Here is a 27,930-nt window from a genome sequence, read left to right as displayed (position 1 = left end):
AAGACAGGGATGACATAGATCTCTACCCATCCATTCTAGATCTTCTACACAACTTTTGTATTCTGTACTTAGTTAGAAAAATAGTTAATAGAACTAGAGGATGTTTTACTCTTTCTGCAGAGACACCTTCATTCTGGAGAAAGATTCTGTTTATCTGGTAAAGTACATAGCAAATATGAAATTCAATGCTTAGTATGCTGTGTCTTCAAATAGTTTACTGAATCAGGTTGGTATGACTTAAAGTCATTTCCTGAACTTGGGGGCTAAATTATGGAAGTTCTTGGAAGCAAGACTCAGGTTCAGCTACTCACTTGCTCAAGTATGTCACTAAATCATGCCTCAAAAAAGGACTGTACTGAACCTTTAAGATATTTTTGTGTATTTTTTAAATTTGTAAATACCTAAATACAGTATCCAAATTTGATTTCAAAGGATTCTTGTATTTCTGAGAAACATAAACTGCAATGTTATTTCACTGGTTTTAGTTCTTTTTTGAGAACTCATTCTTTTGAGAGCTCAAAGAAGCCTTTTCTATTTAATACTACTCGTAGTATTTTTCTTGAACTTGTCAGCTTTGGAAATAATACTAAAGATGTGTCTTGGATTTGCTCTTTTCATCTTGTTTCTTCTTTTCCTCTTGACTGCATTCTTATACTACAGTTTATATAATGATAAATGTGAGAGTAATGCCTGGTGATTTTGACTCACTTCTGATGATAAATATGAGAGTAACCACTAGTGATTTTGACTCACTTCTGATTTCCTTTCAGAGCTTTCTGCTTTTATTTTCAGGCTTAATCACTGCTATTGTAAAAATATTTGTTGTCTTCATAAAAGTTCCCAAATGATTTTGACTATGACTTGGGTGTGTCCTGTTATTCATACATATATAATGGGCCCATAGACACACATTTTTTAATTAACTGCCAGTTAAGTACAAACCTACTTATTTTTGCAAACATTAAATATACTTTTATCCTGTCATACTCTGCCACACTTAAAATACTGTTTGAGGAATTTACTTGCATCTTTATTTAGATGTGCTAATCCTGGTAAAAGATACAAAAATATTTTTGGTAGCTAAACTGAATAGGTTCATATTTGTTCTACTTTTACTAGCTTTAGTATCTAAATTTGCTGCATGAATATAAAATCTTTCCTGAAGTGCCCAGGATCTTCATGTTTCCAGATTTAAAGTACTTAGTAGAGTCCAGTCTTAGCAATTTTCTGTACTCTGAATCTAGAGTGAATATTCTGTTCCCACTTTCAAGTGTTAAGAAATAGTTTCTTGTTTCTTTTTAGGGACTTCATTTTATTTATTTCTTAACAGACCTCTTACTTAATCACATGGCATTTACTATGACTTCTCAGTAGAGTGTATGATTCTTTTGCAGGGGTTATAAGTAATTTGCAGAGTAGAGGCTTACTATTAGTCTGGTTATGTCACAATTTTCTGATATTAAATGTGAGAAAAAAAGCTTTTTCTGAACTGGAGTCGTAGGCATTTATAGCTTACTTTTGAGCCATGTAGTGTAGAAAGCAACTAACTTTGTTTCCAATTTTTCACATCGATATTTTTCTGTCTGATTTATCTTTTTTGTATTCTTTTTCACATTTTGTTTTCTTTTAACTGAGTTGTATTATTGCCATTTACAGTATCAACCCACATAAGAGTGAGAAATAGAGGACAGAAACAAAAAGTAAGAATAAACAACTTATAGTCTTAATAATTCTTAATCAGCTACTGCTTTTGATACTTCAAACATGGTGATAATTAATGTGGAAAGCTCTGGAAGCCTTAGTAAGCTAGCTTGATCATCTGAAGAATGCCAGTACTTATTAGGGAAAGTTCATGATTCATACTCAAGGATTAAGCCAAGAGAATCTTGTGACCTAAGCAGCCTGGCTCTCCAGTGGTAAAAATGGGATTTTCTTATCTTCAGAAAAATAATAATTGAGACAGAGAACAGGGATGGAAGCAGACAGTATACATTTGATTTAAGAGCTAGCAATACTCAGTGTGTAGGGAAATCGCTGTTTTGGAAAATTGTTGGTATCATGATAGAAATGTAAAGTTAAACTACAGTATATGAAGTATTCTGCAGAGATGAATCAGAGCATGCCTGAGAAACAGTAAAGATGAGAATTGTAACATGAAATGTTAGGTCTTTTATCTTCAACGTTGAGTTATCCTTAAGAAATTTTTAGTCATTTGCCTGATATTCAGGCAATTGCTCTTCCCTGGGTATTAATCACTTAAAACCAAACATGTGAACGTGTGTCACATTATGGTAGGTAGTCAGTGCTAGAAGACTGGATGCAAGATTTAGAGTGATGACATGAAATCTAATCCTATCCCTAATAGTAAACAACTTCAATACTTCAATTTCTCCATTTCTACAACTGGGATAATAATTTAACTTTTGATTTAGTTGTTCAGAATCTTGAAAAAAAGGCCTTTGAAATATGATCAATAAAGGATACAATGCATGAGGAAGCATTGCGAACCATCTCCCTGACTGAGAAAGTCACATAAACACATGCTTATCCTTTTGGAGAGCTCACTGACATAAACAATCTTGATTATATTTAGATATACATTTAGATGCCTTGCTACCTCTATCCTTCTCTCTTCATCCTTATTTTAGTGCTCTATCTAACTATATTTCACAAATTGGAAGGGAAAATAAGATACAAAAGGTCTAACCATCATCGCTTTTTAATTGGAATCTGCATTCACGAGCATGAGAAAAGTAAAACACTACTGGTTCAGTGTAACTCCTGTCTTTTTATATTGCTTTAATTTCCTTTCAAGAATGGATGAATATCAGCAGGCAAAAACGTAATCGTATAAAACTGATGATCCTGTTGGTTTCTTTAAAAACCATGCAGTCAAATTCCTTAGCTTTCACAATGTAGAAATCTCTGGCGTGTACTGAGAGAAGTTTCAGTGGCAGCTTTTGTGGGAACTGCTTAGGTAGGGTAAGAGCAAACTCCTTTCTGTGCAATCTTTTGTATTGGCTTTTGTATTGTACAAATCAGTTATAAGAGAATGATGCTGTAAGGGACATATGCAGGCAAGCTACTCATTTTTAATAACATCAGTGGTTTGGTTTGAGTTCTGTGGAGGAAATCAGACATTTAAAGCTTCTTGCAAGGAGCTGATTTGTAGGGAAAAATTTAACATCATTACACTCGTGTGCTCAGTTGCAACATCTCAAATTCATGTTTATTCATACTTTCCTTTGTGATCCTGTTGAGTTGCAGTTGAAATAAAACAAATTATACAATGAACAAGTATAAACCATAGCAGTACATAAAGCAAATTCCATCAGCGCTGCCAGAATCTTTTCTCAAATAACAGAGTAGTTTAAAATCTTTTGTAAAATATTTTGGTGTATATAAATTTTAATTTGCTTCTGTGATGTTTGGAGAAAAAGTAGACAAATTGCATTGAGGAGGTAAATTTCTATATAGTAATACTTCAGATAATACAATTTCTATACAATAATACTTCAGTTTCAGAAATTGCAGTCTAAATCTTTTAAGATTTTTCTTAAATTTCAGTAGTGCACCAGCCCTTGGCAAAAAGTAGAAGTAGACCTTCAGAGACACATCCTGGACACTCCTTTTGTCCCCCTTAGTGAAAAAAGGATAGAAAAATGCTCTATCAGGACAGCAGTAGTTCTCTGTAATATAAATCTGAAATTATAGGATTGCTGTTGTACTGTATAGCAGCCCTTGCCCAGCAGTGATGTTCTTATTTTTACAAATATTGCCACTTTTATTAGCAGTCAGGAATTTTCATTTCTTCTCATTATAATCACAAAAACTGAAAAGTGAGATTTAAGATAGCAAGAGATTTCTTTCTCTTTTATGTTTATAATGAACACTTCTAGGTATACAGCATTGTTATTGTATTTTCGAAAGGAAGACAAAGCAAAAAAGACAATTAGATCCCAAACTACATGGAAATCATGATGACTAACCTGCCTAGCTCGATTTGTAGCTGGGACATAACCAAAGTTTTGTTAACAGGTTTGCTAACTTTTGTTTACTACATTTGACAAATGGGAAAAAAAAAAACCAAACCCAAAAAAACAGAAAAGAGCTATTATTCTACAACCTCTTTCACCTGCCAGGACAAGACAACCTTCTATTGTGGTAAAAATGAGGACCTAAAGCTGTAACATATTTTTGGGTAAATGCTTTTAAGAAACTATCAACAATTTAAATGGTAAGTTTAAAGTGATAGTTCCTGTTGTTAAACTTGGCCTTCTTTCTATGCAGTGATTATTTCATATATAAATTGAAAATTAGTAGGTCTTTTAGATCTTGTTTTTTAAGGTACGTATTTTAAAAGTATTCTCCAGCTGAACTTGTAAGTCTGACTTCCCTGATTCTCATTCTGAACTAACATTTACAGTTTCCAATCTATAATTATGCCTAAGTTGTTAGCTTTCAGTCCACACTTTATTATTTGCTGATGTGATACTATATAAGAAAATGCATTTAAAGTGTTATACTAAAAAGACTCCTTTATCTGAAATTTCACTTCTAATTACTTTTACTTCATTCTTGCATGTAACTTGCTGTTGAGTGTGGCATAGATGTAGTTTTCACACATACTGAAATGAGAGCTGACATTCAAACATGTTTGAGAACATGAAGAGCTAAACTAAGTGCAAGCAGGCACTGGGTAACTCCCTTGCCCAGCCCTACCAGGGTTTGTTGGTTCTGACGTCCAGAACCAGTCATAGGATTCATTTAAGTAGGGAAGAAAAAGGACTGCTGAAGTGGTACAAACCATGCAATGTTTGCAAGTGGGGACTAGTGTGTTCCAGTTAGTAACCTTTTGTTTTTTCTTTATGCCATATACCGTAAAAGATTTGACACCATACCCCAGCATCTATCCAGTCACCTACCCCTTGAGAGAGTCTATTCTATTATTTTTTGAAAAGCCTATGATGTGCTAGCACAGTTAAATTGTGGTGAGAAAAACATAAAGAAAATGCATCTCTGCCAATCCCTAACACTCTTACTTACTGTTTTCTGGAGGAAATTAGTATTTTAGTTACCGATCAGAAATACCTGTTGAAGGAAAAAACAGCAAGGAAATGTCTCTTGGTGAACAGGAAGAATGTATAAATGTAATATATTTTAAAGTGACAGTTTTAAGAAAATAAAAAGCATTTTTTGTTTCAAATGTCTATGTATAATTGATGAAAATATTCTTTATTTGTAACCTGTATTTATATTTTGGTCCATCTCTGATTTCTTCATGCTAGAAATAATGTCATTGCATTGCAAAGTAGAGGGCTTCTTTTAGGAAAAATGCAATTTTCTTAGTACTACAAATTATATCTTTGCTATGATTAGCTAAAGATGCCTCATTTATTAGCATTTATTCTGGTAATCAATATAAATAAGAGAGGACATCTGCCCTGGAGAAAAGTGGGCCCTATAACATTTGTGAAGATTAAAGTCTTACAAAAATCTGTACAGTTTGTATTGGAAAAATATTTGATATACATTTTATTCTCATATCAAAGTTAGACCCAGTGTGAATATCTAAAACTCATATACATAATCCTGACATTTGTATGGACATAAATGATCTCAGTTTTCAACATAGCTTTGAATAACAGACTAGAATATTTTACCCATAAGAAAAGCAATAAGCAAAAGAAAGACTATGACAAAACTTAGATCTTTCAATTCCCATAAATATTGTAAAAGTTAGCAAAATATATTTATATTTATTTTCTGCTGAGTAAAAAGAATTAAAAAATCCTCAGTTCTACACAGCATTGTATCCAGGAAGTCCGATTCCTGTACAGAGTCCCATCAGTTTAATTATGTTCACTGCAGATTATAGATGTACTTGCAGAAGCACAGTTTGCACAGGGAAGAATAATACACTTGTACACCAGAAAGAAAAACTACTTCTACAATGTTATACAAATTTGGGATTTAGATTTTGGAGAGCAAGCCAAAGCCACCTCTATACTTAAGGCAAGATTTTGACTTTTTGTAGTAAATACCACTCATGGATATGGAAATCAATGAACAGAGGCTTACAAATTAGGAATAATGCCAGATAAGATTAAACTATTTTAAATATTAGATGTAAAGAACAGAGTTATAAAATTATTCACAAAATTATATCACCTGAAACAGGAAAACAGTTTACTTGGCTTTATTTAAAGTAAATATAATTTAAATTTTTGCTGTGACGTGGATTGTTTGCATGCAAAATTTCTCACAGTGAAAGACTGACTGAAAGACAAACTCTAGAAGATTGACAAGAAAGAGCTCTATAAAAATGCAATAAAAGCCAAGTTTATACCTTTTTTTCTTATAGCTTCAAAGAGGAATTAGGTTTATCAATTATTAAGTCCCTCAAGCAAGGAAAATTGGTGTTCTTCCCAAAAAGAAAGTAAAAAGAAGGCATAATATAATATTTAGGAATATTTACTTACCCACAAATACATAAATGTAATAACTCTCATTTATTTTTTTTTAACATTCAGGTTCAATACTTAAGATTTAATATCTGAAGATGTTAGGTTCAACATACATTACTGTGATATAGCCATGTGTGTTTTCAGTTATCTACATACTGGCAGCACAAACCGTATTTTCAAATAATATTTTTTTTTTTTACTTCTGATTTGGCATGCCTCAATTTTTGAAATGTATTTTCAAATATTTTGAACATTGACAACTCCTTACTGGTGTGAGCTACAACTGGAAACTGCCCCAGAAGCAGATTCCTTTTACACTCCAGAGTAAAAGAAAGTAAAGACTTCAGAGTGAGTGGAGAAGAGAGAAGTTCAGTGGAAGATGCTTTTGGCCAAATATTTCTTTTACAAACATAATCTTTTTCCAAATAGTTTGTAAGTAGAATATGAATTCCATTGCTATAAAACCCTAAAAGTTATATATTGGAATAGTTATCTTAAGTCACTTTGTTCCCTGCCCCTTTATGAGTAATGCCACTATCTGTAACTCAGAATTATAGAGGATGTCTTCATAATAGGAAATGGGCTGAACAACTCGGTTTTATAAATACCTGGAATATGGAGATTATTTTAAAAGCAATGCTGCATTTTGCTGAGGTTTTTAACTTACAGTGTTTATTTTGGTGACCTTTAAAATTTTCATGTAAGTAACTGAAACTCAGTCTTTATCAACATTTTAGGAATGTGGCATATGGACTCTGTAAATTCCACCAGTGCCCTTAAATTCCACAAACAGAGTGGGGTTCCAGAGTGCTCTGCAGATATCTAGCAGCTAGCTTGTATCAGAGAATAACAATTTGCTATATCTTTTCTAAGTGTAAGTAACTTGGGCATTTCTGTCAGCATAGTAGTAGTTTATTTGAAAAATCTCTTTCTAATATGTTTTAATTAGGAGATACCTTTTTTTCCCAACTATAAGTCATTTTTTAGGTATTGATCTAATAATCCACGTTTACATAGCTCTGACATAAGGCTGAAATGAATTTTTCAGCTTGGAGCAAACTTCATTGCTAACTAAATCAAACCTTCCCACAAACAGAGCAGATAGCAGAAACACTGACAACACATCCATAACTATTGCACTAAAAGCTGACATAGATATAACAATGATACTTAAAATCATATGGTTATTTAAAAGACTTATTTTCAGAGTGTAAATATTTTTTGCAGTGAAATAAATGTAAAGTCTCTCCAGGAAATTGTTATAATGCTGATTTTCTTTAAATAGTGAGAGAGATTTCTGCAGTGTTTGTATACTCCTATACATGATTAATGGCGTCAGTGCTGTCTTTTTTATTAGCATGTCTTTCCTATGGTATTTATGATATTAGAGGATTAATAGTACTGGCTGCAGTCAAATCTAGTGTAGAGAGGCACTATGCAGGCTTCTTCTACGTATTTTAACTAGACCATTGCATTTTAGGACAGATTCTTAGCCTAATGACAGTTTGCTCAGATCAACACATACAAAGTGGCCAAGCAGGTTAAAAGTCTAACGCCAAATGGAGTAATCATCTCATTTGGCACTCATCTGCATTTTCTTCAGGCAAAAGCCTCTGCAAATGTAGATGGTAGCTACCTGACCATACGTTGTTGTTGATGATGGTGGGGATAGAAAAGACCCTGCTCCAGCACTAAGCATGCTATGTTCCCTGTAGACCTTTGACACACAAAAAAGAAAGACTTCTCTAGTAAATCCTTCAAAGATTTCATATTGTAATTTGTCCATGCTGGTAAAGACTTCAGGAGTTCTGATAGAATTGCGTATGTGTAAGTATTGTTTTGGTGAATAAGTGGTTATCACAATTTAATCAAGCCAGTGAAGGTTTTGCCAGATAACTTCAATCCAAGTATTAAAAGACCATTTAATGCCGAACAGTAGCAAACTGTAACCGAGTAGTTTTCTGTCACTAGCCATTAGTGATTCATTTAGGGCATTGTTTAAGGTGGCTGGACTGAATATGTGCTTTTTACATTATTCACTATACTCAAGTAGTTGCTTTAAGGATAAACCTTATGCTACAGAGAAAAACCCATGCTTGGGTTGGGGGTAAGAGTTATATTTTTAATGGGCATGTATAAAGAGTCTAAATATATATTTATGTAATTGAAACATGGAATCAAGTATTTATTGTGCACAATGTGAACTAATGCCTACAAATAATACTCCTGAATGTAAGTTTTAAGGAGAAAGTATAGTTGTCCTAGATGATTTCTGGATTACGCTAGCCATAATATGCTTCAGCTTAAAGCAAGTACCTGAAACGTGTCTCCAGGATAACATGTCACAATATCTCTTTATTCAGTCCACCTACTGGAATAATGTGAAAATAACTTTTTAGTTATCAGGGAATGTCCTATTTTATAATTAAGAAGGTTCCTAATAGTGCATTAACAGTCTCATTTTTGCATAATGTTCCAGCCCCCACCCCAGACAATGATCAGTATGAAGGGATATACAGCTATACTACAATTTGCCCTCATGCAAAACACATTCTGATTAGAGTGGCAACTCCTGATGCAGCAAAGGTACCTATTTAAGATGATGAATTGAACATATGGCTTGTGGTTAATTTGTTGTACCCTCTCCTCCTAAACCAGCAGGAGTATTCCAGAAGAATGAATACACAGAAATTGCCAGTAGTAATATCCAGAAGGCCATCATCCTCATTTATTCAATGTGTTAATCCAGCTATCAGAATCTAACTCTATTCCAGAGATATCTTCGTCTGGGACAGGCACCAGCCATTTTTATCAAACAGCATTTACAGTCTCCAATGTTTAATCGCTGCATTTAATAAGAGAGGGAACCTTGCTTGTTCAGCACAATTGTACGATTTGGGATTTTTGTTTTATGAATGTAGCAAAAATTTTAATTTTGGTAAATAATTTGGCATGAAAAGGTTAGCATGAATATTTCCTTCGTTTCTGCACTAGTTTCTCACACTTTAGAGTTACTAATACTCCCAATTCCACATGAACCTTAGCCAAAATCTCTTGTGCTTCATGTTATTTTGTGTCATTAGTACCAACTTTTTGCTATGTTGAAACCATAAATCAGCTCAGGCGTACTAAATGTGTTAAAGGGAATTTGGTCTGGGTTTCCAGTTGATTTAAAAGCAAAACATATTGAAATCAAGACTCTTTTCCATGGATGGAGATTTCTTTCTGAGTATTTCACGCTGATCTATGTGACATAATTTACGTAAGTGATTTTTAGGGTACAGTACAGAAATAGGGACTTGGAACAAAAAGTTCTGTCAAAAGAAGATTTTGCTGTGTTCCGTTATAAACAAAATGGTCTCTTACAAATGTAGTTGTTTGAAGACATGCTAAACTTATGGTTGTGCAGATCATTTTCAGATTTCAAAATGGATCTATGCCTAGTAGAGCTGTTAGGTGATAGAGATACCTATTTCTGCATTCTTTGATTTTCAGTAGGGCTTCTCTAAATAAGGAAATTCAATAGTTTAATTATAACTTTATATTACAAGGATTTTTACAACATATTTCATGCACACTTTTTTACTCTATAAGGTTTTATCACTATGACTGTAATGACAAATATATTACTGCCAGTAATTTTCTTTAAGTAGAAAATTACTAAGTAAAACTGTGTTTTGTCATTTAGACTTTATTTTTGATCATGTTAGTTCTTTGCAAGTCAAATGTCTAGTTGCTTTATTTTTTTATGTGATATTAGACTTGTCTAGTACAATTTAGAATGTGTTCATAGGATTACAGAGCCATGGGAGTGGCGGTAGGGACTCTGGAGTGCAGATAGTTTTTTTCGTCAATCCTCCTGGTCAAAGGGAAAGGGTTTGAAAGGGCCAGTCAAATCTGATGAATCAACAAATGGTTACAGGACTGGTGCCACAGCCAGGGGTTCAGCTACTTAGACCATGGGACTTACTTTGAGAAACCTGGTCTGCTGGGAGCTTATGGGGTTAGAGATGGGGAAGAGCATCTTCAGTCATAGGTTTGCCAAGCTGGTGAAGAGGGCTTTAAACTAAAGTTGCCGGGCGAGGGGAACCTCAGTCCATCCCACTCCTACCAGTTTGATGCCAGTGCCAGCAATACATGCCCAGAGCCTGGAGAGGGATCACAGGTCAGCAGGAGAGCACCTGAAGAGTAGCACAAAGGAGTTCCAGCCACTCCAGCCAGTAAGTCAGCTTCATCGGGGGCCCGACTTAAATGCCTCTATGCAAACGCACGTCGCATTAGGGAATAAACAAGAGGAGTTAGAGACGTGCACACAACTGCAGGGCTATGATCTTACTGGCATAATAGAGATGTGGTGGGATGGCTCCTATGACTGGAGCATTGGAATGGAAGGATACAGGCTCTTTAGAAAGGACAGGCAGGGGAGATGAGGAGGGGCGTTATCACCCTCTATGTCAAGACCAGCTGGAATGCATGGAGCTCTGCCTGGGGATGGATGAGGAGCCGACCAAGACCTTATGGGTCAGGATTAAAGGGAGGGCAGGGACAGGTGACATTATAGCAGGGGTCTGCTACAGGCCACCCAACCAGGAGGACCAAGCAGATGAGGCCCTCCATAGACAGGTAGGAGCAGCCTCACGTTCATGAGTCCTGGTCCTCATGGGGTACTTCAACCACCCTGATATCTTTTGGTGGGACAACACAGCAGGGCATAAGCAATCCAGGAGGTTCCTGGAGTGCATTGATGATAACCTCCTTCTCCAAGTGATAGAGGAGCCAATGAGGAAAACTGCTATGCTGGACCTTGTTCTCTACAACAAGGACTGGCTGGTGGGGAATGTGAAGTCAAGGGCAGCCTTGGCTGCAGTGACCATGAAATGGTGGAGTTCAAGATCCTTAGGGGAGTGAGGAGAGTGCACAGCAAGCTTGCTACCCTGGACTTCAGGAGAGCAGACTTTGGCCTCTTCAGGGATCTGCTTGGTAGAGTACTACGGGATAAAGCCCTGGAGGGAAGAGGGGCCCAAGAAAGCTGGTTAATATTCAAGGATCACCTCCTCCAAGCTCAGGAGCGATGCATCCCCGCAAAGAGGAAGTCAGACAAAAACACCAGGAGGTCTGCGTGGATGAACAAGGAGCTCCTGGACAAACTCAAACACAAAAAGGAAGCCTACAGAAGATGGAAGCAAGGACAGGTAGCCTGGGGGGAATATAGAGAAATTGTCCAAGCAGCCAGAGATCAGATTAGGAAAGCCAAAGTCCTGATAGAATTAAATCTGGCCAGGGATGTCAAGGGTAACAAGAAAAGCTTCTATAGGCACACCAGTGATAAAAGGAAGACTAGGAAAAATGTGGGCCCTCTCTAGAAGGAAACGGGAGACCTGGTTACCAAGGACAATGGAGGAGGCTGAGGTACTGAACGACTTTTCTGCCTCGGTCTTCACCGGCAAGTGCTCCAGCTACACCGCCCAAGACACAGAAGGCAAAGGCAGGGACTGGGAGAATGAAGAACCGCCCACCGTAGGAGAAGATCAGGTTCGAGACCATCTAAGGAAACCGAAGGTGCACAAGTCCATGGGACCTGACGAGATGCATCCGCGGGTCCTGAGGGACTGGCAGATGAAGTGGCTAAGCCACTATCCATCATATTGGAGAAGTCGTGGCAGTCCAGGGAAGTTCCCACTGACTGGAAAAGGGGAAACATAATCCCAATTTTTAAGAAGGGAAGAAAAGTAAGACCTGGGGAACTACAGGCCAGTCAGTCTCACCTCTGTGCCTGACAAGATCATGGAGCAGATCCTCCGGGAAACTGTGCTAAGGCACATGGAAAATAAGGAGGTGATTGGTGACAGCCACCACGGCTTCCCTAAGGGCAAATGGTGCCTGACAAATTTGGTGGCCTTTTACGATGGGGTTACAGCATTGGTTGGTAAGGGAGGTGCGACGGATGTCATCTACCTGGGCTTGTGCAAAGTGCTTGACACTGTCCCACATGACACCCTTGTCTCTAAATTGGAAAGACGTGGATTTGATGGATGGACCACTTGGTGGATAAGGAATTGGCTGGATGGTCATGCTTAAAGAGTTGTGGTCAATGGCTTAGTGTCCAAGTGGAGAGCAGTGACAAGTGGCATTCCTCAGGGGTCAGTATTGGGACCGCCGCTGTTTAACAGCTTTGTCGGCAACACGGACAGTGGGATTGAGAGCACCCTCAGCAAGTTTGCCGATGACACCAAGCTGTGTGGTGTGGTCGACACGCTGGAGGAAAGGGATGCCATCCAGAGGGACCTTGACAGGCTAGAGAGGTGGGCCCCTATGAACCTCATGAAGTTCAACAAGGCCAAGTGCAAGGTCCCGCACATGGGTCAGGGCAATCCCAAGCACAAATAGAGGCTGGGCGATGAGTGGATTGAGAGCAGCCCTGCGGAGAAGGACTTGGGGGTGTTGGTTGACGAGAAGTACAACGTGACCCAGCAATGTGAGCTTGCAGCCCAGAAAGCCAACTCTATCCTGGGCTGTATCCAAAGAAGCAAGGCCAGCAAGTCGAGGGGGAGGTGATTCTCCCCCTCTACTCCGCTCCTGTGAGACCCCCACTGGAGTGCTGCGTTCAGCTCTGGGGCCCCCAGCAGAAGAAGGACATGCACCTGTTGGAGCGAGTCCAGAGGAGGGCCACAAAAATGATCAGAGGGCTGGAGCACCTCTCCTATGAAGACAGGCTGAGAGAGTCGGGGTTGTTCAGCCTGGAGAAGAGAAGGCTCCAGGGGCACCTTACAGCAGCCTTCCAGTACCTAAAGGTGACCTACGAGAAAGCCGGAGAGGGACTTTTTACAAGGGCATGTAGTGACAGGACAAGGGGTAGTGGCTTTAAACTGAAAGGGGGTAGATTTAGATTAGAGGTAAAGAAGAAGTTCTTTACTGTGAGGGTGGTGAGGCGCTGGAACAGGTTGCCCAGAGAAGTTGTGGATGCCCCATCCCTGGCAGTGTTCAAGGCCAGGTTGGATGGGGCTTTGAGCAACCTGGTCTAGTGGAAGGTGTCCCTGCCCATGGCAGGGGGCTTGGAACTAGATGATCTGTAAGGTCCCTTCCAACCCAAACCATTCTATGATTCTATGATAGGCTGAAATGATTTAGTTTATAAATGCATTATTTTTTTCTATATTCATGCTTAATTTTATTTTGTCATGTAGAGTATCTTTAGGTGCATAAATAGATCTGGGAGATTTATAAAGTGTCAGAATAGCAGCCACAATGAGACAATATTAGAATAGTCCTTTTTTGCAGTATTTCTTCTGATCTTGTAAGTATGAAAAATAATGTGCTGGCTTTTCATTTCTTAATCCTCTAAGGAACGTAGCAATTTTAAGGAGAATTAATCTCTCCTTACTTTGGGAGTCTAAAACTTAGGCGCCATGATGAACAAGATCACTGAGGAGTACCCTGTTATCAGGGAAGAGAAATGGCTACTGCCAAAGAGCTGATAAGCATCTAAGATAGGTAGGACTCAAAGAAGAATTTGCTGAATTTTGAAAGACTCTACCCTGAATCTGGATTTATTCTACAAAGCCAGATTGCCATCTTTAGGGACGTTATGCTGTTAAGTCACACTACAGCCATGAAAAGGTAGATTTTTATAGAAAGGGGTATTTCCTTTGCATCTACTAAAGCAAACCATATGTGTATCTATATCTATATATAATTAAATATATATACATAGGTAATGGTTAGGTCTTGCTCCTTAAACAATCATTTATTGCAGCGAGGCAGAACCAGAATACATCACCTGTATTCTGAAATGTTTGTTCATTATTTTAATCACTTTTTAATTTAGACCTTGGCTAAGAACAATCAATATGGCTGTAAATCTGAAAGTCAAGTAGAAATGGATATTTCAGCTATAGGAGTACAGGTAAGGTACTTACCATATTATCAAAAATTGTTTAATAAGGATTTGTTAAATTTTTAAAATTTGTTACTTCAATAAGGATTAAATTAGTCATGCTCTGTAGGAATTCTTTCTAATACTCTACTTAGCTTATACTTTTCTGTAGAGAACTTATCATTCAGCTCTATAGTACTTTTTTTCCATAGAGGAGGACTATATTATTTCAATTCCATTCATCTTTACATTCCATTTGCTGCTTTACTAGGATTAACAAAGCGTTCCAAGTATTTTAACTGGAAAGTAATACATTCACAAAAATTCTCATTAAAGTCATTATCTTCAAGTTACAAAAGACTGCACTTTTTAATGACTAAAAACTGCATACTGAAGCAGCACATGCTTAGAGAATGATTCCAATAGTACTTTTGTTGTATTGATTTGGGAAGATCGCTTTCTTTGCTAGCAACATTCTTGTGTCTTGGAGGTTTATTACTATAGTAATAAATATTGAATTCTAATTTCAGGATACAATGTGTAGCTATCAGTGCCTGACTAACTAACACAGATCTCTCTTATTATTAAAACAATCCCAATATGGAAAAGTTCACTTTTAAATCTAGAAGATCAAATTGTATTAGGTTTTGTAAAAAGTGAATAAGGCTACAAGCACAACTAAGTATCTCCTTTCCAACAAAGGTTTATTGCCTTGCAAGATTTATGCGTCTCAATTTCATGAAAATTTGGGAGGATTCTTAATTGATACTGTATTTTTTTTTAAATTCAGAAGGGAACTTTATGTAATTACTATCAGTACTGGAATACATTATATAAAGAGCAGACTAGGTGCATTATCTGTTTAAGCAGAGATAAACACTAGAGCTCATTAAGATGAATTCCTGGTGCAGTACTCCTGGTGCACTACCTCTGAGCCATTACTTCAGAATAGTTTCTCTACCTCTAGCATTTGTCAACAGAAATCCAAATAAACAGAACTCCCTACAAAATATTCTGAAGTTAGGAGTTTCAGAATCAGAGCATGTTCCCAAGATGGGTCCTCCCAGAGAAATACTGCTGCCCCATTGTTTTAAATGAAGTGGTTCATGAAGTACCTTTGTAGATTACTTCTGAGAAATGTGTGAGTAGAAGAGATCTCAAACGTGATCTCTATAGTGTTATGTCACACACATTCAGATCTTAATTTTGAGCTATTCTCAATTCTGAAGCAAAGCTCTTACTAACCTAATTGTGCAGTCAGGCCTACGATGTTGCAGTTTCTAATGTTTCAAGTTATCATTGTATTGAGAAAATACAAATACGGCTGATTGCTTTGGGAGATACACACACACATTGCAGATTAAATGACCTGTTAGAACAACATGAATATTCTTCACGCGTGAATAACACTAGATATTCACTAGTGAACTTGGAAATGAAGAAATGCAGTTCTTAATTGTTATTATTCTCCATGCACTTTAATTCTCCATGAATTTGTGATGATTTATGAATGTACACCACTGTTTGCTTCTATATGCATATACTTTCTTTTGCTCACCTCCCTGACAGGTTGCCAGAGGTTTGTTTCTCAAAAATTAAGTTTTCATAGAATGGGTTGGGTTGTAGGGGCCCTTAAAGATCATCTAGTTCCAACCTCCCTGCCATGGGCAGGGACACCTTCCACTAGACCAGGTTGCTCAAAGCCCCATCCAACCTGGCCTTGAACACTGCCAGGGATGGGGCATCCACAACTTCTCTGGGCAACCTGTTCCAGCGCCTCACCACCCTCAGAATGAAGCATTTCTTCTTTATATCTAATCTACATCTACTTTCTTTCAGTTTAAAGCCACTACCCCTTGTCCTGTCACTACATGCCCTTGTAAAAAGTCCCTCTCCGGCTTTCTCGTAGGTCACCTTTAGGTACTGGAAGGCTGCTGTAAGGTGCCCCTGGAGCCTTCTCTTCTCCAGGCTGAACAACCCCGACTCTCTCAGCCTGTCTTCATAGGAGAGGTGCTCCAGCCCTCTGATCATTTTTGTGGCCCTCCTCTGGACTCGCTCCAACAGGTGCATGTCCTTCTTCTGCTGGGGGCCCCAGAGCTGAACGCAGCACTCCAGTGGGGGTCTCACAGGAGCGGAGTAGAGGGGGAGAATCACCTCCCTCGACTTGCTGGCCTTGCTTCTTTGGATACAGCCCAGGATAGAGTTGGCTTTCTGGGCTGCAAGCTCACATTGCTGGGTCACGTTGTACTTCTCGTCAACCAACACCCCCAAGTCCTTCTCCGCAGGGCTGCTCTCAATCCACTCATCGCCCAGCCTCTATTTGTGCTTGGGATTGCCCCGACCCATGTGCGGGACCTTGCACTTGGCCTTGTTGAACTTCATGAGGTTCATAGGGGCCCACCTCTCTAGCCTGTCAAGGTCCCTCTGGATGGCATCCCTTTCCTCCAGCGTGTCGACCACACCACACAGCTTGGTGTCATCGGCAAACTTGCTGAGGGTGCTCTCAATCCCACTGTCCGTGTTGCCGACAAAGCTGTTAAACAGCGGCGGTCCCAATACTGATCCCTGAGGAACATCAAAAAGTTTTTTAAAGTGCTGGGATGGCAGGTGTGTGAAATGTGGCAAGAATTTGCAATCAGAATTTGAAGTGTTTTTCCATTGTAGAGACAATAATTTTTATGGTCTCTGAATATAATTTATGCATGGACATGTATGGGTAATTAGGAATCTTTTGGATAGTAAACACGTCTTGCAATACTCAATACAATGCCCCGTACTATGAAATTTTACAAATTCTGTTGTACATTTAGATGCGATATAACTTGGCATTCTGCAAATCCCTACTGGTATTTTGCTGTTGTTCTGTGTCTTTTCTGTTAGTGTGAAAAGAATCCAAAAACCAAAAGAGCTGACTGTAGAAGAATTATGCATTTGACTGCATATAGGAATAAAATAAGTTGTGAAAGCAAATTTTTACATGTATTTATACATTTACAGATAAAATAGTTCTGATTTTTCTTCATTCATGTATTTAATTTAATAATTTTAAAAGATGCAGATGGAGTAGAAACAATTACATAATTTCCATTTTGCCAACAGGTTCCTTGTGTGAGTGTTTTCCTGAAAAACACAGAGTCATTCCAGCGAATTAGTCATTCTTCTCCCCCTCCTCAAGTTTCTGGGGTCACCTTCACCAATGGAAATCGCAAGCTCATTATTACTACTTGAACTGGTAGGTATTATAAAAATACTAGATACAATGACAAAATGAGAAAGAGATAACAGCATGTTGTCTTAAATGCATTAAAATCATTATTTGCTTGATGTTTCAGAATTATATCAATTATTAAAGGAAGGCAAATACAAGACCACTTTAGCTTTTTTTTTTTTTAAAAGTCCTATTTCTGAATATTTTGTTATTCATTCTGTAGTAGTAGTGAATTTACATTCTTGTGTAAAAAGACTTGGATGTAACTGCACAATTTAGATTTGATAAGACCAATGAACCTGCCTATAATATGCCTCAAATATTTTAAAAGAGTGAACTTTGATCTAAAATAAATGATAATATCTACAAACCATGTCAGGATTGGGAACAGGGTATATAAATTCTTAGGTAAGGAAAAGATTTTAAACCAAACACTCACTACCTATACTACTTTCAGGAAAAGCCAGCTTAGTTTTAAATAAATCCTGCGTTCAAACATTACATATTTGGCTAAATCTAAATATCTCTTAGTTAAAAACAATAAAGTATTTTCCAGCTACATTCCTGCTGCCTTATGTTTCAATGTAAAGCTAATGTGCAGATGTAACCCTGTGTGTTCATTTCCTTTACTATTTCTGGAAGATGTCCTAACAGATTTAGATTTATGTATATCAGATATTCCAGAATTTGCTTCTTGATACATTTTTTTGGAAGAGAGATTTGCCTCTAAATTGTGCTAGGTGTTGACTCAATGCTGATGTATACCAGCTACCATACGGTTCTTGTTTTTTCTCTAGACTTAATAAATCAGGGTAACAGAACAAGTGACAAGTTCTGTGTTAAGGTCTCATTTCATGACTCTAAAATTGAACAAGACATTTAAGATCATTCAGGTCAAATTTTGTGTCTAAATCAGTCTTCCTTCCTGAAAGATGATACTTGTTTTGGGAGACCTAACCTAACCTAATATAACCTGATGACAAAAAATAAAATTGAAATCTCCTTTAGGCAGGATGATGAGTCTAAAATGCTGTATCAGTGGTCTTTTATGATATATGAACATCATTCTACCCTAAACATTAAATCAGTCAGACCCAATATAAGACAAATGTATCAAACAGTATTCTCTTCCATTTTAACTTAGATTTATTAGGTCCTTATGGCCATTTGGGTTTTTGCACAAACTGGGAAAAATATTCTTAGACCTCAGAAGAGAAATGCCATCTGTGTCTGGTGTGTCTGCTTGCCATATGTGATTGATTTATCTTATGAAATACCTGCAGCAAAGTTGTTGGTGCTAGTTTGAAAGACAATTTATTCTTTAAGCAGTGTGTTGCTCCTGTAGGCAGCCAGTCGGCTAAAACGGCACGTTTCTTCTTTGCTTCTGCATTCTCACAGGTTATTATTTATGTTACAGGCCTACACGAGTTCCTTTGATCAGAGCTAAAAAGCCTGCGGAATGATGATCCATTAGCATCCTGCTTTCTTCATGCCACAGTCAAGGTACAGTAGTTTCATAACATGGGTTATCTGCTCATTATCACAACATAAATTATCACAAAACAGATTATCTGCTGATTATCACAATATAGAGGTCTGCTGCGATGAAATATTAGACCCTTTGGAGGAATCTCATTGCACGGCAAGAAGCTATTGACCTCGCAGAAGACTTAAATTGAAATTTACACCTTATAGGCCATCTTACTAGATTGCTTGCATTCTGAGTCTTTTACAGCTACTCTTAGTCCCCGTTGCTTAATAGTGGAACTCTCTCTTGTATCAAGAGACATCTAATTTCAGTGTGCTGTTTTATGAAGGCCATATCCCGTACCTGAATTTACATGTATGTCAGTGTCTGGTCTGTTGCTTAAGTTTTAATATTCTGGATTTGAGAATCAGAAGAAACCAGGATAAGCAATTAAATAAATGAACTTAATAAATAACTAATTGAAAATTACTAATTTATTAAATTATTGAACTTATGAACTTAATTAATTGAAAATATCTAGCATGCCAATAGCAATACTTCTGTGCTATTAGCCTGAGAGTAGTTCAATTTAAAACATAATAACCCCTAGTTGACTAATAGTAATATGGTGAATTAATATGCTACCAAGAAAACTGTTTATGTTTTCAAGGAAGCCAAGCATCTGCACACAAACAATTTCTGTCTTGCAGCAGAATGTTATTCAGTGTCTGAGAATACAGAGGAAAAAAAGCCTTTGCTCTTTCTCCTTCAAGACAGATGGGAGTGTGTTTACATTCACAAATATCCATATATGTGTGACACTCTCTCTCATGAACGTTCAGTTGCTGGAAGTGTAAAACTTTTTTATTCTTTTCAGTAAACATCCTGCACACATCTCCTCTGTGTATGCACTAAATAAAGGAGGAAGGAAGTCCTGGAAAACTGTCTGTGTATTCAGTTGTGAGCTCCCAGGGGGAAACCAAGGCAAAGGACACAATTCTCATACAAATGGGCAAAGGTATCTACATTCCACAGTGCCAAGCAACCATCAAATCCAGAAGAAATTCCTAGTCATCATCCTTGCCCTACTTCAGGCATCTGGGAATCATTGAAGTCTTGCAAATACCTGAAAATATTAGCCTTCTGGTTACTGATCACATCTTGCTAAAGTATAAATTTCATCTACCCGTCCTAATTTTCTTGTCCCTTTTACCCCATATTGTGAGACAGGATATTAAAATAAGTTCTTCATATTTCTTTGACAGAGTGCAACAACATTTTCCAGGCAAAATGTGCCACAATTTTCTCCACAGTGTATTATTGTTATTTCTCTAGAGCCACAAAAATTGGCATACCACAAATGTCAATGGTACTTAAAAGCCTGTCTTAGTACGGAAAGGGACTATAAAAATCGTATGGATACTTTCTGTAAGAAAAAAATTAAAACTTTTCTAAAATAGTTTTTCAATAAAATAAATGATACAAAAAAGTCATTACAGTGTAGGATAGAGGTATCTTCCTACAAGCCATGAAGAAGCCCTTTTTCCTTACGTTTTTATCACCTGTGATCAATATAACCACCTCCCATTTTTGTCAGTAAACCTGATACTGCATCCCTGTGCATTATCCCTTTGTTACTCCTTGTTTATATTATGCCGCATGCCATTACAAAAAACTAAAAGTGGCATTTGGGATATACACAGCAGGATTTTTAATATTTACTCTGGCAGATCTTGTAGTGACAATATCAAGAGTCAAACACTATCAATTTGTTCTAAGGCATACAGGCCTACATCAGAAAAACAGGCGAGAATTTAAGGAGTGCTAAACAGAGGTGTAGAGCAGAACCCGTCATAGCACCTATTTTGTACCATACCTAAATACACAGTATTTACTTTTCAGTAATTACAAAAGGCAAAAACATGGACACAAGATTCCCAACATCCACAGTTAATGTGAAAAGATGCAGAGCAGAAAATGCTTATTTTTAATCTAATGAAGTCACTATGTCAAATTCTGCCTATTGTGCCATGACTTTAGCATAGTTGCTTAAGTTTATCAATGTAGAATCTAGACTCCTATATTTGTACCACTTGAAAATACAGAACTACAACGCAGTGGTGTAAGGTGTACAAAGGAGGCAGATACATTGAGGAATTTACCATAAACAGAAATAAAAGTTGTCTATAGCAGTGAAAGCTCCAGTTACTACGAATAGAAAACCTTTTTTTCAGTAGAACAGTTTGGGCATTGACCAATTATTTTTCATTTTTCAGCTGCACATCAAAACTTTCCAGCACATTTCTATCTTGTTCAAATAAACTAATAAACTCCTGATACAACTCTTGATACTGCTTATCAACTTGTCACGCATGGCAGTGTTTGTTAACTTGCAACAAGAAAATGTTTATCTTTTTGCTACACTCAAAGCAAGCAGCAGAAATGAAAGTTCCTGTAAGAAGCTGGCAAGTGGCCTGCAGTCTAAAGAGACTTTGGTTTGCTCTGTTTTATTTTTCGTTCCCATGCCTTTTCTCAGCACAACATTTTCTATATTCCTAATGCTAAAGATTGGTAATAATTATCTACAGCCTGAAGTACAAAAAATGTTCTAAAATAAGGTACAGCACCTTAAAATTACTAGTTGTTGTTTCCAACCTTTTAACACCCGAGTATTAAACACATAGATCAGGAACTGGGAGATGTAGAATAACAGAACAGAAGCAAAGTCCCTATCTCCTAAATATGTTTAAAACTCCATGTATTACTGCTGTATTCTGGTGAGTTAGCATAAAATACTGCAGTGTTTTTAAGTGTTCTGTAGGTAGAACAGGAAAATACATTTTTCTGTTCTCTGTGATACAAATAAAAGGTGAAAATATGTCCTTGGAATATATAATATGTATAATGATAATACCACCCAATATTATGCTTCATTAGAAAGTCTAACTTTTTTAGTGCAATAAGATAAACTTGCTATTACAGGTATTGTGATATACTCTGCAGAATTTGGTGTTCAGGTATACTGCTCTGCTCGTATTAATTCCTAGTGAAGTCAATGAAAACTGTGTAGCTAAACAGTTTGTCTGTTTTGCAGGGTCAGGGTTGTAGGCTGTTTTTCAATCCCATTATTAACAACGATAAAGGAAGCTTTCTTAGGGAGTTAGGTGAGATGAAACGCATAATGCAGCTATCTTCTAATTCTTGCTATCTTGCAGGTGATGTCTGAGAAAAAGTCAACAAAAACAAACACATAAAATAGCAATAAAGGTCAAGTGTGATCTGCTTGCTGACCAGCCCCAACCAGTGTGTGCAGCACAAAGGACAGAGCCACCGTATTGCCCTGCAGGCAGCGGACTGGTGTCTTCCAGCCTCCCACCACGCTCACAGGGTCCTGCCAGAAGGCACTTTCCCCCCAGCTCCAGCTTCGCACTGCCGTCTCCTGTCGCGTGCACCGATGTGTTGTACGAACCCCTGGCAAAGGCGTGCTTTTATTATACAACCTGCCGCACTAGATGCATGTCTCTGTTGCAGGACACGATGCATGGAGTGTCCTGCTTTATGAGAAAATCAAAGAGGCTTGAATTAACTAATTGGTATAATTTTTCCTCTCACACATACCATACCGGAATGTTAGCAAGAAGTGTGTTATCAGGAAATTGCAGCTGTGGCTCAGTCTTTACTTTCTGGCAGGAGCATCTTGAAAAGGAGTTACCTCTGGGTTTGGGGGGTTTTTTTTGACTTCTTGGAACTTTCTGTTTATTAACTGGATAATCTGCAAAGGAAGAGATAGGAATAGAGCTGGTGCAGAAAGATACTATGTTTAAGGCTAGAGCTGACTTACCCTGGCCTACTATTGCAGATAAAAATGCATTCTGAAATCAGCTGGTAGCTGTAACTGCTCCCTCTGATAGGTGAAGTGCATGCAGTACCTCACCTTGCTGAGGTTCCAATGAAGGCATTTTACACCTTTCTGTGACTGGCTAGAGGGCAAATCAGGGCCCAGACCTTGAATCTAGAATCTCTTGAATTTGCAACATTCATCTCCTAATGCTCAGACTGGAACAAAAACGCCACAATTTTCATTTCAGATATGTTCTAAGAAAAGGTTTGTTTTCCTTTTGGTTTCAGATATACCCAGAGTTTTAGAAGAATATTATTGTGAAATTCTGGTACAAATTAGAATAAATTTATAAGATAAGATGATTTTATATGAATTATCAAGATACTGTATCTAGATTATTTGAATATGAGTCCAGATTATATCACAGAGTCTATGTTTGATTCATACTCCAATCTGAAGATCTTCTGGACACACTCAGTTCTCCTTACTGCCAACTCCAGTCATGGGATGATTTTGTTATGGATTAGTTCTGAACTCCAGAAATGACTAGCACAGATTCCCTGGCTTTATATATGAATATCTTGGTGATTCCTCTGATACAAAATTAACCTGCTGCAATCTAGTTAGATATTTACGCTGTTCTCACCACTGAGGTCTCCAAAAGCCTCAGAGAGCAGTCATGGCAAGGCTGTAGATTTCTCTTTTAAAGGAATATACAAAATATAATTTGTCTTTGGAAATATAAAGACGACTTTTAAGTGGCTTTTTGTTAAAAAAAAACCAACCAAACAACCAACCTAGAAGTCAACAAAAAATCATTTTGGTTAAGAATTCCAGTCACTCAGTGATTATTTATTGGGTAATATCACCTGTCAAGTCTGACTACTGGATAAGTTAATCATCTCCAAATATTTCAGCTTCTATTTTAATTGCTTAAGTATAAAATAGGTCATACTATCTTGATGAGAGCATGATTATGAAATGTGTGATTTCTTTTAATGATCTTTATTAACTTACAATGATTCCTTGCATTTCCACACTGTATACACACTGGCAAATCTTCCAGCTATAATTAACATTATGTCAGCTCTGTACCTCATAACTTATATTTGCACTTGTTTATAATACAACCATAAAGATCCGCTTCAGTCAGAATCTTGGCACTGGTGGTTTAAATTTGGGAATAAAAACGTTTATACACATTTAAAATTTAAGGAAAATGAAAACAAAACCATTTACATGTATTTAATCAGCCATCAATGGCAACAAATGAACAAAGTCTGAAACAGTTTAGTATAATTGAGAAATGTAGTAGTGACCATTTATTAATGGAGTTTATTTTTGTATGGATTTCTGCTTCCATAACTAACCATTTAAGGAAAAGATACATTGCAGGCTCATCATGAATACTGGTCTGCTTCCTTTACCCTTACTTCTGGCCACATTTCTGGTCCCCTCTTGAGAAAACTAGTTAGGTCTTTATTCTATAGACTTACAGCATCTGAATAGTGATTTATCTCTTGCAGTCAATTTGCTACTCTGTTTGCTATAGCTCTTCCCTTCCCCACATCTTTCTCTAACACATGTGAAACTAGATGGCTTATCTGAGCCCTTCTGAACAGCTTCAATGTGACACAGGTACAGTACTGCTTCCTGCGTTCAAACTCTGATACTGTTATTTATGTAGTCATATGTCCTACATGTAATGGTACAGGGAGCTGCAATGGTATCCCCTCAGTACTGACTGAAGCAGAATTGATTGTGTCTTAATTCAGTGAGAAACTGGATCTAACATATCAGAAGTCAAATAACATAGTAAATATAACATTATAATGGATGACCCAAGTTCTGTATTCTGAATAACATTTTAAATAGTCAGTGTACGTACAGTTGAAGTAATGTTCAAAACTTGAGATAATAATGGGCTTATTCCATACATAAATGAGATTGGTTTATCTTATTCAGCCTATTTAATAACTGCATGTCTTTTCTGCTATTTTTATTTATCTATTATGAGACTGTTGGTAATCAAAAAAAACTTTACATATAATAAAAACCTAAAATGCTGTTAATGCTCTTCCATTTTGTAAAAGAACAAAAGTATTCTCATATTACTCATTTCCTGGCACATAACAAACATTTAATATCTTTTCCACTGTGGAAATTATATTTGAAAAATATTACCTAGTTGCTACTGTTCTAACTTTTAGAACACCACCATGAATTTGTTGGTTCATGTTAATGACTCTTGGTCCTATAATTAAAAGAAATCAAAAGCCCTAAGAAGAAGCTAAAAGACATCTTTGCTTTGCTCATATTTAGAAAACAACCAGACAGCAAAATTATCTTTTACAAAATATTTAATATTGAAACCTACTCACAGCCTATTCACAGGCAAATTGCTGCTAGCTTCAGTGGACAGATTTACAGATGAGTTTTGCAGTCCTTCCACTGGGGCTGTATCAGATCCAGAGGTTTTTGTGACATAGTATTTCGAATCAAAATAATTTAAATACTTAAAATAAACAATTTGAAGCAAGTATATGAATTCAAAGGTTTAAGTACACATCTCAAGCCATGTGCTTGGCTCTCATTTTTTAATGCTTATTATTCAGTGATAAAAATGTGTAAAAAAAATGACAATTGTGTGTCAGGTGATTCCTATTAGATATAAAAGGGACTGGAATATAGTGTTACTGATTTTGATTCCCTTCCTTGAATTTAATCTCAGGATTCCTAGGTCTAAGCAAATATTTTTCTTGATAGTAGTGTCATATGATAAATATATTTTTACATATTGACAGACCACATGTTCAGAGGGAATCTGACTTTTGCTACGGTCTGTATGTATATAAGTAGGTATGTATGTTGTAGATCTCAACAACGGATTCTAAGTTAAACATGCAAGAGATTTTATGAAAGATTGCTTTTGTTAGGAAAAAAAAATAAATTCTGATATCCTTGAAAGATTACATGTAAGGTAAGATTGCAACGTAGGACAAATACAAAATCGTATCAGTTTTAATGCTCAAATCTATCACAGTATTCTTTACATAGTGTTCTGAATAGCATAGCCCCCAAAAGACTTTTAAAAAGTAATTAAAATTCCAATCTGTTCATATTAGCAGTGTCTTCTATATAAAGGTGATACAATTTATAGCTCTGGGAGTACTCCCTTCACTGATCCTTAATATTACAGAACTCCATAGAACATCTCATGCCTTTTTTTTTTTTTTTTTAACATTTTCAATTAGATGCAGAGTCTTCAGCTAGGAGTGTTACTTGGAAATAAAAAGTTTGCTAAACATGCACACAGATGGCAAAAATCTTTACTAATAACATTAATAATTCAATTAATCTAATACCTTGTAAGTAACTTTTATAATTTTAAAGGCTGTATAAGCCTCGAGCCAGTCTGTGTTACACCACCTTTCATTTATGTCAGAAGGTGCTAGGAATCATCTTGCAGTCAGCAGTCCAAACAGAAACAGTTAAGTATTGATGTGAAAATTTAGAATTAATATAATGACTAGTTTTTCTACTGCCTTCTGTCTATACATACATTTGAAATGCTGTTGCATGTTGAAATGTTGCATGTTGAAATGCATATGCCAGCGTGTTTTGACCTGTGAACATAATATTGTGCAACACAGCTCATTGTGTCCTTCTAGAAAGTAATTTTCTTGTTATTGTGGTATTTATCTGGGCATCAAAAGTTCTGGGTTCCAGTCATAACAGCGAGCTTGCTTTGTGACCTATAGGACATGACTTAACCTGTAAGATTTTCCTGTCTGAAAAATGAGAAACACTCCTTTAGCAGAATGAAGAAGAGCATTTCCTTGGGGATAAAACTTTAATATAAAAGGGGCAGGGAGAATCTACCCAGCTAGTTTCTTTCCTATGGCTCAAAATATTTTGAAGGCTATTTAAAGATATTAGACACTGTCAGAGGGACAATGTGGTGCCGTGTATCTATTATTTCTTTTAAGCTAGTCAGTGAAGTCAAGAGTACAATTAACACAAACCAGTTACAGTACTGTCCTACACAGAGCTACTGAAATAAACGTCACTAGCACTGCACATGTCAAACTGATGATATATTGTGCTGCAATACCCAGACAAAAACAAACCATGTTTACATTTATATGTTCTGCCTTTTCCTTCAAGAACGGTGGAAATCTGCAGACTTCAGGGGAACCTGCCAGCTAGGAGGAATAAACTGTGCCTGAGAGACTTAAGTGTGGGCACTCCCATCGTGGCGATCTCTCACACTCACCCGGAGGGGTAGAGAGAGGAGCCATACAGCACAACTGCTTTCCCAATGGACTATGCCATCCCTCCTTCCCCAAAAGCACCAACAAGAGGTATGCCCACACAAAGACCTTTCAAGCTGAATAAGCATAGAATAGCTGAGAACCCACAATGTCTTTTCTAGGTTTAATCATAAATTTATTTTGGGACTGCATGAAAATTTTATTTGAATATTTTTGTGCATTTGATTTAAATAAAAGTACTGGGCCAATCTATTAATTTGATAAATGGCCTGATGTATGTTCTTAAAAGCGGTTAATATTCTAAGTGAGGTCCACTATAGTAGTCATTCAAATTAGCTTGCAAAATCTGTGTCATGTTTTCAGAGACATACACGCTAAATTCTTACATTAAAAACAAGTTAATCATACCAAAAGAGTGAAGCTCTCACTCTTAAGCCAAAATATATTCCTCTTCATAATACCATGCAGTTATCGGCATGTCCCTTGGATTTATGACTTATGACATTTGTTTACCAACAGGTGGTTGCATATCTTGCCATTTATATTTTAAGCAACAGTAAACACAACTAAAAATAATGTAAGATAAACAAAATAAAACTCAGTGGGTTTTTTTAAAGTGTTTTTAGAGAAAAGCTGTACTTATAAGCTAGGTCTTCAAGTAGTTCACACCAGGCCCAGCAACACAGAAGAATACTGCAAGAGCAATAAGGATTTTTAGGGGCATTATGATAGTGTAATGGAAACACATCTGCCCCCAAAAGTCCCTCATTTTCCCTGCGGTAAAGAGCCATGCAGGAAG

At 37.0% G+C, this 27,930-nt stretch overlaps 2 long non-coding RNA genes across 3 annotated transcripts; one reads left to right on the top strand and one right to left on the bottom strand.

The window, feature by feature from the left end:
- On the bottom strand, positions 1–27,028 carry LOC115335866. Of its 2 annotated transcripts, XR_003921562.2 has the most exons (3): positions 22,640–27,028; positions 5,047–5,091; positions 1–3,639 (listed from the first exon to the last, which is right to left on the bottom strand). It is a non-coding gene; the product is annotated as an uncharacterized LOC115335866 (long non-coding RNA). The 2 variants fall into 2 exon arrangements; XR_005931447.1 differs by lacking the exons at positions 1–3,639; positions 5,047–5,091 and adding an exon at positions 17,350–17,460.
- LOC121232619 lies at positions 21,264–22,278 on the top strand. Its single transcript, XR_005931448.1, has 2 exons — positions 21,264–21,634; positions 22,232–22,278. It is a non-coding gene; the product is annotated as an uncharacterized LOC121232619 (long non-coding RNA).
- Positions 27,029–27,930: the final 902 nt, after the last annotated feature.

Source organism: Aquila chrysaetos, chromosome 25 (assembly GCF_900496995.4).
Source record: "Aquila chrysaetos chrysaetos chromosome 25, bAquChr1.4, whole genome shotgun sequence".
Taxonomy (NCBI): Eukaryota; Metazoa; Chordata; class Aves; order Accipitriformes; family Accipitridae; genus Aquila; species Aquila chrysaetos.
This window is presented reverse-complemented; position numbering and strand designations above follow the sequence as displayed.